Here is a 10,291-nt window from a genome sequence, read left to right as displayed (position 1 = left end):
TTTAAAATGAATGAGAGCTGCAGGAATCAACAGAGATGAACCTAAAACGTTATATCTGGTGGAGGGAAAAAGAACTGCTAAAGGATTTGAACAGTGTGATAATCTTCGTGGAAATTCTGTAGGACACACATGATGGCAGATGGTGGGAAGAACACTCAGTAACTCTGCAAGAGGTCGCCTCTGGGCCTGGTGAGAGGGGAGGTAGAGCTTCCACTCTAACTTGAACTGCTTAAAAAACTCTCCAGAGCAAATATGAAAAAGATAAACATTTGTTCAGTCTGGGTGGTGGTACATGGGTGTGTGGTACAGGCTGAGCTAGTCATAATTTTAAATCTTGAGTGTGTTTTGTTTTTAAATTTTATTTATTTTTGGCTATGTTGGGTCTTCGTCTCTGTGTGTGCGCCTTCTCCAGTTGCGGCGAGCGGGGGCCACTCTTCATCGCGGTGCGCGGGCCCCTCACTGTCGCGGCCTCTCCCATTGCGGAGCGCAAGCTCCAGATACGCAGGCTCAGCAGCTGTGGCTCACGGACTCTAGAGCACAGGCTCAGTAGTTGTGGCTCATGGGCTTAGTTGCTCCGCGGCATGTGGGATCCTCCCAGACCAGGGCTCGAACCCGTGTCCCCTGCATCGGCAGGCGGACTCTCAACCACTGCGCCACCAGGGAAGCCCCTTGAGTGTGTTTTGACAGTGGAGCTGCCGTGAAGATGTCCTGGGGGGAGGTGGGTTGAAGGCACCCCCATAGACACTAACGTGCTAGAGACTCACAGGGTCATCACGCTCCTGTGATGTGCATGGATGCTCACGCTTGTACCACGTGCAGGTCGCACGTGTCACTGAGTTGCGATACAGGAAGCGGTCATGTCAGTGTGTAGTAGAGTCTGACTCCATCTTGGATGTTGGGGTGCTGGCAGCTTTTAAGCCTCCACCCACCTCCTCCAGGCTTAGGCAGGGTGATAGACGGTGGGTGCTCCGTCCTTCAGAGCTGCTGGACACTTCTTTCTGAGAGCAGGACCCCTCACTCGGCCCCGCCCCCAACTGCAGCAAGACCAGGCCAGTCTCCTCTCCCAGCCATTTTGGACCAACTTCGGAGGCTGCCCTGCTCTACCCAGAGAGCCTCATCGTGAGAGCATGTGCCGCTCATCACTCCCAACGTGAGACCCCCGCTTGGCAGGGGGCTGGATCCAACCCCATCCCTCCAGCCTGGCCACAGCACACTGACACCTGGGAGCTCTCACCTCCTGATTCAGGAAGGTCAGGGCCAGGTGAGTCCCTAATCCACGCACACATTGACATCTTTCTTTCCCGGGATAGGACAGAGGTTGGCATCTCCCGCTCGGAGCTCTGTCCCGCCTCCCTCTCCCCTCCCTCCCCACAGCTCCTCCCTGGGATGGGCCCCCAGGGTCTTTGTGGGAGAGAAAAGGAGGGCAGCTCCCACCGGCGTGAAGCAGACGCCAGCCCGTGGGACCTCTTTCTTCCTCCTTGGCCATCAGTCTTCATGGGTGTGTGGCTCCAGGAAGCTGGAAAGAAAAGATGGGGGGCACTGACCCTCCAAAGGTCCCCAAAGCACTGACAGTGGAACTCAGCTGTCGGGGATGGAGGGGCCCAGAGCACCCTACACCTGGCATCTTAGATTCCACGAAATATGGTCAGTGTTGGTGGCAACGTGTGTGAAACGTGATTGTGTACCTGTCTGTCAGCATCGTGCATCCTGAGAATGGGCCGGGTATAAAAACGACCCCAAAGGTTTGCTGTGAGGTTAACATTGAACCACATGAAATTGCCCTTTTGGAGGGCAAAAATGGTCCCAGATCTGCAATTTCATGTGGTTCATACAGAAAGCAAAAACACCCTACGAATTCTGTGCCCTCCCCGCTACTTCTACCTGGAGTAGAGTTGTTTGTTTGACCCCTGAGCCCAAGAAATGCCCAGGCTTCTCAGCCCCTTGGGCTGGAGCCGGAACCCAGTGGAGCACACTGCATCTTACGGGGAGAGCGCGAGGAGGGCTGCACGGACGCTCCCGTCCAGATGGGGTCTCCCTCTGCCCGCTGTCCGCTCCGGGCCTGCCCGCAGTGCCGCTGCAGGGACCGAAGCCCGCAGGCCGGAGGCTGCAGGAAAGGCCCTCCCCTCGCAGGGCTGGACCCCAGCCGCCTGGCCTCGGTGCACAGAGCTGGTCTCTCGGCTTCTCTGGGTGGATTGGATTTGCTGGAATTGGCTGCATAAACAGCCCAGCTGGACTGGCGGCTGATGGCAGAGATTCAGGCCTCATGGGGATACGTAGGCAGCATGCCAGGACGGCCTTCCAGCCCCGCCACTAACACTGCCTGGGGCTGTGGTCTGCCCTGCCCCACCGAGCACCCAGCTTCCTACAAGAGGGGCTGGCAGAGAACAGCCCCTCTTGAGCGCCTGAGCACCCCCCCGCACAGGGCAGGGAGTGGTGGGGGTGTGTCCTGGACCAGGGGCATCACACCACCTGCCTTAGAAATGCAGTCTCAGGCCCCGCCCAGTCCTGCCAAATCAGAATCAGAGCCAGGACATTCTGTGCATGGGAGGTTGAGCAGTGCTGTAACAGGGAGGGCCACCAGGCAGCAGAAGCAGCAGCGGCCGTCGCAAAATGCACGTGCCCTTTGGCCTGGCCGGTCTGCGTTTTGGAATTTATCCCAAGGAAACAATCAGAGATGCACACAGGGAAATATTTGACCTGGTAACACAGCACTTACCGTGATGTCCTGCTCCAGGCACAGCGGGCGCGCCATTCATTTCATGTCCTCGGGCACAGCCCTGGGAGGGGGCTGGCTGATAAAGAGGGGACTGAGGCTCACAAAAGTTAAGGATCCCAGGGTCCCTCCAAGTTTGGGCTGCCTGGCAGCAGTCCCGCTGCCTCCCTGGGTGAGCGTGGCCATCCTGGTGTCCTTTACAAGTAAGGGGGCATCCACCCCGCTGGGGTGGCCAAGGGGGACGTGGTCTGTCTCTATAACGGAGCATCCTGCTCTCTGGTTTGGGGGCATGGATACCAGCCCGTGGTAGGGCTGTCACATACACTTGAACAACACCCCTCCAAACTGGGCTGACGTCCGTGCTTTCCTCCTTCCTTCCTGCTCCTGTAAAACATCCCAGAATCCCACTGGCGTGGCTTCCTGGGGGTGGGGACACGCCTGTCCTCCCAGCCAAGGCCTATGATCAGCTCTTGCTGCCGAGGCTGCCAGTGGCCAGTGAAGCCCTTGTCTGCGGTGAGTCATGCTGGCATTGCCACGGGCAGCCTGGGCAGCCGTCATTCTAGAACATGGTGCTTAAGACTAAGGGGAGGGCGGGAATCAGGGGCCTCCCGTCACCGCAGCTCTGGGAGTTCCACAGTAAGTGGGTTCCCAGGGTTCTTGAAGGTGCTGGTAGATGCACATGTCCACACAGACAGGCACGGTGGCTTCCCCACCATCTGGGGACGGCGTGACAGGGGCACAGGCAGCCCAGCATCAGTTACACGCTGGACCCAGAGACACCTCTCTGTCTGTCTTTCAGAGCCCGAGAGAGGAGGAAGCTTGCCCCTTCTCCCCCACCCTCCATCCCCCCACTGCTGTTCCCATTCCATTTCTGCCCATAATGAGGGCACTTCAGAGGCAGCGTGGACTCTGGAGCCAGACTGCCTGGGTTCAAATCCTGGCCCTGCCCCTTAGCAGCTGTGTGACCTTGGGCAAGTGGCCGCACCTCTCTGTGCCTCAGCTTCCCCCTCTGTAAAATGGGGCCATAATAGTACACTTAGCTCATGCAGTTGTTGTGAGGATTAAATGAGTTAATACTTGGAAAGCATTGAGAACATATGAGCACGATGTAGCCGTTATAAAGTTCTAAAGGGATATAAACTATATTTGCATATAACGTTTGCTGTTACTGACAGCTATAGACAGATACTAGCAACCATTAGGTTGGGCTGTAGAAGACAGTTTAATGAAATGAGAAAATATTCAGGACATGTGCTAAGTGAAAAAAAAAAAAAAAGGAAGTACAAAAGAGCCTCTTCCTAATTTTGTAAATATATCTGTGTTAACTGTGCGCAGAAGAAAAAGACTGGAAGCAACAAATCCGTTGTTAACTGTGTGACCACTGGGCGTTGGGCGGATGGTGGCTTTCATTTCTTGTGTGTGCTTTCCCGTATTTTCCAAAGTGTGTACAGTAAGTGTAATTGTTATAACGTGAACCAAGTACATTTAAAAAACTCCTCTCAAAGAAGAAAGCTGCAGTTTGGGAGGCCCTGACCCTTGTCATGATGGGGAGCTACCTTTCCTTTCCCAAAGCTGTGGCCCTACTGCAGGGTGAAGGTATGGGGGGATGGACTGGTGAGAAGTTATGAGAATCCTCTCTCCTTCCCCAGCCCTCCAGGGAACGCAGAGACACTGGGCCAATAGGCTCAGCCCCTCCCCCCTCCTGGCCTTCTGTTTCCTTTCCTGGGCGTGCCTCCCACGTGGGGCTGTTGTATGGATTCAGTGGGTAACACCGAGGCCAGGTCCTGACACACAGATCTTCATAAACAGAGGGAGTGTCACCGCCTGCAGCCAGGTCAACGCTGACAGTCACACGTGACCTCATTCTCTGCAGGGAGGAGGGGCTGATTCTCCTTCCCATGCGACATGGGGTGACTCTGAGGCTCAGAGAGGCTGAGTGACTTGCCCAAGGCCACACAGCTAGCGAGGGGCAGACTTAGGACAGAATACACATCCTCTGAGTGCACTCCAGGCTTCTGGAAGTTCTTTATTCAGTCGGTGATTCCTGAACTGACACTATTTACCAGCCAAGCCTGGCCTCCATGTCGTCAGTAACTGTAACTGCCATTTGTCAGCAGAATGTGCTGAGCTTCTACAGACAGCTTTGTGGCCACGTGGGCAAAGGCCACACCTGTCTTGTTCTCTGCCACATCCCCAGCCCTGGCCTGGGGTTTCTGGAACGAATGTTGTGTGAGCCGTTGAGGGTTCGGGGTGAAGGGCCTGTGTTTGGGAGGAAGGTGGGGAAGAAGCCGGTCTGCTCAGCTCTTCACACGGCCGCGTGCAGAGCAGGTCCCGCCAGCTCAGGGCGAGGCCTGTTCTCTGACACGTGGGTCTCGCGGAGGCTGTGACGGGCTGCGATCACCAGACTCAAGCACGCTCCAGGGTCTTGGCCCCCAGAGGGTGGAGCTTGATTTGTACTCACGCTCTGTAATTGTCCCCCTCCCTGTGTCTTTCACTTCTCACTGGCCCTTCCTCCAGGAAGGCCTACCGTGTCAGATCAGCTCTGGCCACGGTGGGGGACAGGAGTGTGTGGCTCAGAACCTGGTCTGTTTGGGCATCTGAGATGTTTTCCACGTTGCTGGGGGGCAGATGACTCTGACATCATTGGCTCAAACGCCCCCCGCCCCATCCCTAGGGCACGAGGCTCTCTTTGGGAGGAAAGGCTGCCATGCTCTTAGGACATAAGCAGGGGTAGGTTGATGAGGAGTGACCAGTTGTCTCAAAGGAGTCAGGTGTGTTAGTTAAGATCCTTTAGCAGTGACACCAAAAGCATGAGTGATAAAAGAAAAAGCAGATACCAAGGACTTCATCAAAATTAAAAACTTTTGTGCCGCAAATGATAGAACCATGAAGAAAGTGAAAAGACAACCCACAGAATGGAAGAAAATATTTGCAAGTCATCTATCTGATAAGGGATTTGTGTCCAGAATATGCAAAGCATTCCTACAACTCAATAATAGAAGTACAAATTTAGAAAAGGGCAAAGGGTTTGGATGCATATTTCTCCAAAAGAAGACATACGAATGGCCAATAAGCACGTGGAAAGATTCTCAGCATCACTGGTCACCAGGGAAGTAGTGCAGCTGGCCTGGAAAACAGTCTGGCATCTCCTCCCGAGGTGAAACAGTCACCATATGAGCTAGCGATTCCACTCCTAGGTTTATACCCAAGAGAAATGAAGACATAGGTGCACAGAACACTTGAAAACAAATGTTCACAGCAGCATTGTTCACAGTTGCCGAAAATGGAAGCAACCCAAACGTCCATCAGCTGACGAATGGATAAACCCAATGTGGTCCGTCTACATAATGGAGTGTTACTCAACCATAAAGAGGCGCGAGGTACTGGTGCTAAAACATGCATGAACCTTCAGGACATTATGCTGAGTGAAAGAAGCCGGTCACAAAGGGACCTTATTGTATGATTCCCCTCTCTGTGGAATGTCCAGGACAGGCAAATCCATGCAGACAGAAGGCAGGTGAGTGCTTGCCAGGGGCTGCGCTGGCGGGGGAGGATAACGAGTGACTGCTGATAGATATGGGGCTTCTTTTGGGGGGTGATGGGAAGGTAAAATTACATTGCAGTGGTAGTTTATAACTTTATACTAAAAACACTGAATTATACACTTTTAAGTGTATTATATGGTATGTGAATTATATCTCAGTAAAGATTTTTTTTTTTGCGGTACGCGGGCCTGTCACTGTTGTGGCCTCTCCCGTTGCGGAGCACAGGCGGACTCTCAACCACTGCACCACCAGGGAAGCCCCAGTAAAGATTTTTTTTTTTTTTTTACATCTTTATTGGAGTATAATTGCTTTACAATGGTGTGTTAGTTTCTGCTTTATAACAAAGTGAATCAGTTATACATATACATATGTTCCCGTATCTCTTCCCTCTTGCGTCTCCCTCCCTCCCACCCTCCCTATCCCACCCCTCTAGGTGGTCACAAAGCACCGAGCTGATCTCCCTGTGCTATGCGGCTGCTTCCCACTAGCTATCTACCTTACGTTTGGTAGTGTATATATGTGCATGCTACTCTCTCGCTTCGTCCCAGCTTCCCCTTCCCCCTCCCCATATCCTCAAGTCCATTCTCTAGTAGGTCTGTGTCTTTATTCCTGTCTTACCCCTAGGTTCTTCATGACATTTTTTCCCTTAAATTCCATATATATATGTGTTAGCATACAGTATTTGTCTTTCTCTTTCTGACTTACTTCACTCTGTATGACAGACTCTAGGTCTATCCACCTCATTACAAATAGCTCAATTTCATTTCTTTTTATGGCTGAGTAATATTCCATTGTATATATGTGCCACATCTTCTTTATCCATTCATCCGATGATGGACACTTAGGTTGTTTCCATCTCCAGGCTATTGTAAATAGAGCTGCAATGAACATTTTGGTACATGACTCTTTTCGAATTATGGTTTTCTCAGAATATAGGCCCAGCAGTGGGATTGCTGGGTCATATGGTAGTTCTATTTGTAGTTTTTTAAGGAACCTCCATACTGTTCTCCATAGTGGCTGTACCAATTCACATTCCCACCACCAGTGCAAGAGTGTTCCCTTTTCTGCACACCCTTTCCAGCATTTACTGTTTCTAGATTTTTTGATGATGGCCATTGTGACTGGTGTGAGATGATATCTCATTGTAGTTTTGATTTGCATTTCTCTAATGATTAATGATGTTCAGCATCCTTTCATGTGTTTGTTGGCAGTCTGTATATCTTCTTTGGAGAAATGTCTATTTAGGTCTTCTGCCCATTTTTGGATTGGGTTGTTTGTTTTTTTGTTATTGAGCTGCATGAGATGCTTATAAATTTTGGAGATTAATCCTTTGTCAGTTGCTTCATTTGCAAATATTTTCTCCCATTCTGAGGGTTGTCTTTTGGTCTTGTTTATGGTTTCCTTTGCTGTGCCAAAGCTTTGAAGTTTCATTAGGTCCCATTTGTTTATTTTTGTTTTTATTTCCATTTCCCTAGGAGGTGGGTCAGAAAGGATCTTGCTGTGATTTATGTCATAGAGTGTTCTGCCTGTGTTTTCCTCTAAGAGTTTGATAGTTTCTGGCCTTACATTTAGGTCTTGAATCCATTTTGAGCTTATTTTTGTGTATGGTGTTAGGGAGTGGTCTAATCTCATACTTTTATATGCACCTGTCCAGTTTTCCCAGCACCACTTATTGAAGAGGCTGTCCTTTCTCCACTGTACATTCCTGCCTCCTTTATAAAAGATAAGTTGACCATATGTGCATGGGTTTATCTCTGGGCTTTCTATCCTGTTCCATTGATCTATCTTTCTGTTTTTGTGCCAGTACCATACTGTCTTGATTACTGTAGCTTTGTAGTATAGTCTGAAGTCAGGGAGCCTGATTCCTCCAGCACCGTTTTTCGTTCTCAAGATTGCTTTGGCTATTCAGGGTCTTTTGTGTTTCCATACAAATTGTGCAATTTTTTGTTCTAGTTCTGTGAAAAATGCCAGTGGTAGTTTGATAGGGATTGCATTGAATCTGTAGATTGCTTTGGGTAGTAGAGTCATTTTCACAATGTTGATTCTTCCAATCCAAGAACATGGTATATCTCTCCATCTATTTGTATCATCTTTAATTTCTTTCATCAGTGTCTTATAATGTTCTGCATACAGGTCTTTTGTCTCCTTAGGTAGGTTTATTCCTAGATATTTTATTCTTTTTGTTGCAATGGTAAATGGGAGTGTTTAAAAAGGTCTTTTTGCCAGTGCCAGAAAACCCAGCTCAGAGTGGTGTACACAAAAAGAGATCTGTTTGCTTCTGTATCAGTAAGTGGGTAAGTTCAGACATACATCTGCCCTCAGGTACCGCCTCATTCAGGGACTAAATCAGGTCCTCAGCACCTGAGTGAAGACGCCCAACACATAGGCTGAGAATCAGGGAGAATCTGAGTGCTTTTGCCTGAGCAAAGGGTAGTGGATTCTTCGCAACCCTGTGTCCATTGCAGGCTCAAGCTGGTGCAGGACACAGCTGCTCAAGAGGAGGAAAGGGGGGCTACATCCATGTGGAAGGCACGGTGTGGGGCAGAGCTGGACGAGGGGAGGAGCTGTCCCCAGGCCCAGGTAGCCCTGAGTCACCCCATGGTCCTCGGCAAATACTTGCCCACCTTCTTCATTTCATCACCCCCAAAACGTACTTGTTGAGCACCTACTGTGGATGGACACTGAGTTGGGTTGGAATGGGAACCCAGCAGCCACGGTCCCTGCTTGTGATCATCTGGCAGAGAATACAGACGGGGAGCAAGCCTGGACCCCACGGTACACCAACTGCCACAATTTGGAGCGTCCAAGGAGCTACGGCAGCGCAGGCAGGGCCACCCGTCCTGGCCTTGGAAGCGGTAGGGGGTCAGGCAGACTTCCTAGAAAGAGTTACTAAGCAGAGACGGGACAGGTTGCAGCAGGAGGGCGAACAGAACAGGTGAAGGCAGAACCAGCGGGGGACCTAGGAGCAGGGAAAGGAGTAGGAAGGGAGGAGGTGGGAGGGAGAGCCCGGTGCTGGTCAGGGAGGCCTTCTAAACCCTGTTAAGAGGGCTGGGTGTAATCCCAAGGCCAGTGGGCACTGACAAGACCCATCGTTGATAGGACAGGCTTGAACTCACCTGGCCTGGCCCGCACACCTAAGGAAGCTGGTCTGTGCTGGTCGGGGCTCCCATCCGCTATCGTGACTTCCCCTCCCCCCGGCCTCTGAGCCGGTCTACACTGGCTTTGATCCTTGATACACCCACCACCTATGGCAGCTCACCCGCTGCCCACGGCCCTCACCCAGACTCCACGACTTTCATCTTCCTCTTTGATGAGCCAGCAAATCACAAGCATCTTCAGGCCAGACCCCCGACACACACGCGCACATGCACGCGCACACGCACAGCCCTCCAGCTCACCCCTCCGGACACACAGTAGATGAGGGAGAGGCAGGAGAAAGCCACTGGCTGCCTTGTTCTAATGAGGTCTCATCACACTCATCAGCCCTGGGAGGCAGAGAAGGAGGGAATAGAGAAAAGCCATCTGGCTGGGAAGGCTTTCCCTGGATGCGCCTCTGTCTCCGACATCCCACCTGCTGAGCTGGCAGTGTGAGTGAGGCGTCCTAATCCTCCCACCCCCTGCCCGTGGACTGTGTCCCCAGCGCCACCGCCATGACATCAGTGTCAAGCAAGGTCAAACACAGATCGAAAGCAGCCCCAGCTAACAGCACCTCCGGGCTGCACCGTTCCCTTACGTGACGCGCTTCGGTTCAACAGGTGCTTAGGGAACACCCACCGTTCATTCATTCCTTGCTTTGTTCATTCATCATTGACTCAAAATGCAACGATCGCATTCCTGATGTGTGCCAGACACCATGCCGGGCGCAGAGGGGGACGAGAGGAATCGGATGGGATCCCACCTTGCAGTGCTCCCCCTGCCATGTGTGTGAGTGGGTGAGACCATGAATTAAAAGCTAACTACATGGCTGAGTGGCATGTGCTAAAGCCAGAGGAGCACAGGTGCTGACAAGGCTCGGAGAAGAGGCACCTGCCTA

The sequence above is a fragment of the Monodon monoceros genome, unplaced genomic scaffold, assembly GCF_005190385.1.
Source record: "Monodon monoceros isolate NGI ecotype Baffin Bay Population unplaced genomic scaffold, NGI_Narwhal_1 Super_Scaffold_10, whole genome shotgun sequence".
In the NCBI taxonomy this organism is placed as follows: Eukaryota; Metazoa; Chordata; class Mammalia; order Artiodactyla; family Monodontidae; genus Monodon; species Monodon monoceros.
This window is presented reverse-complemented; position numbering follows the sequence as displayed.